Source organism: Branchiostoma floridae, unplaced genomic scaffold (genome assembly GCF_000003815.2).
Source record: "Branchiostoma floridae strain S238N-H82 unplaced genomic scaffold, Bfl_VNyyK Sc7u5tJ_1540, whole genome shotgun sequence".
In the NCBI taxonomy this organism is placed as follows: Eukaryota; Metazoa; Chordata; class Leptocardii; order Amphioxiformes; family Branchiostomatidae; genus Branchiostoma; species Branchiostoma floridae.
Genome location: NW_023365746.1, coordinates 17,049 through 18,569, shown reverse-complemented (window position 1 = coordinate 18,569; position 1,521 = coordinate 17,049).

Sequence of the window (1,521 nt, the reverse complement as noted above, 5' to 3'; positions counted from 1 at the left end):
AATGTGGTTCGAACGTTGGAGCCTATACACACGTGTACTGTGGAGACTGTCATCCCTGGTGGAGGTTAAGACAAACCTGTTTTAGTGTTTTTTTCTTTCTGGTTTCGAAGAAGGTATGCTCTTTTAGAATTTCCTCAGGAGACACATGTGTAGGAGTTGCAGAGAGTTGGTGGTCTTACTTTAAGATAAAAATAAGGAAAAGCCCCTGCTGGTATTGCTCACTGAAGTCTGTAAAGCATTGTTGATACGCAACGTTTAGGTTTGCTTTCAGGATGTTTGCATTGGTCATTAGCCGTTCCGTCACACAAGCTGATTTACATTTCGGACTGTTAAAGAGATTTTAGATTACATTTCTGGAAATAAAACACAGAATCTCGATCCAGGTAACAACTCTACGGCGGCGATTACATCAGCATTAGATAAAAGTCAAGGAAGTGCCGCTCAATAAAACGTTGCAACTTAAGACTTCCTGATAAGATAAGGAAAGGCGGAGGGGAGAGAAAACATTGACCATGTTTTTTTTCATCTTTAGCCCACGGCCAGGACTAACTTGTCTGGTAAAACGCTGAGGCTGAGACTGTATCTGGTCCGGTGAGAGAATGACAGATGGTTGAAAAGACGCATATCTACGATGCAGGGGTGCGTTGATGGATAGGGTTGCACATTGATGCGGACCTTCCCCTCGGGGGAGAAAAACTTCCAAGATCTTTGCAACGATTTGTTCGGCAGAGACGGTCCATATCTTACACTTGGATTATAAGTGGAAGGCGGTGAGTTATGAGTCGTCCGCGGCGATGGCGACATGAGCGGCCCTTCGTCTATGTTCGTTACGTATTCCTAATGTCTGGAAACATATGCTTAACCATTATCTGTTTTTCGCTTAGGGAATGTAACTGTGAACCTGCGTTTAAAACTCGAAGATACCTTAAAGATACTGTTCTTTTGTCTTTAGCACAGCTAGATTCCACGGCCTTGCTCTGTTCTTCATCCAGATGTCTTGGTTTGTGTTTAAGAGGATTTCGTACCTCGGGGATGAAAGTGTATGTATTGGATTTTTAATGGAACCAGATCGAAGACGGCTTCCACATTCCTTGGCCTGCTCTTGATCTTTCTTGGAGGAGGAAGAAGCGGTGATGGTAGTTTTGGTGTTGTGTTGGGCCCGAGGCGAGGCAGAGCGGCTTCATCATACTGTCGGAGCCGTTAGCATCCCTAGGGTCTGGTTACACGGCGTGAACTGCACTTCCCTAATAGCATTAACGGCTACTTTATGAATTAACGTAATCTCCACTAACATAACGCCTGCAGTCGTAGGTTCCCAGGGAATAATTTGCCTCCTTCCCCCCACGAAAACGGGATCTATTTGCCATTAGACATGACTAAAGGTTTCTTACGGCGTTCAACACTTCCGATAAAAGTGCCATAAATACATCAGGTATGACAGTAGCAGCCAGCGGTCACGTCTCGGACCTAAGCTTGGAATGTTACCCTTTGACCCGGTGAGTCCGCGGAGAGGCGTAACCG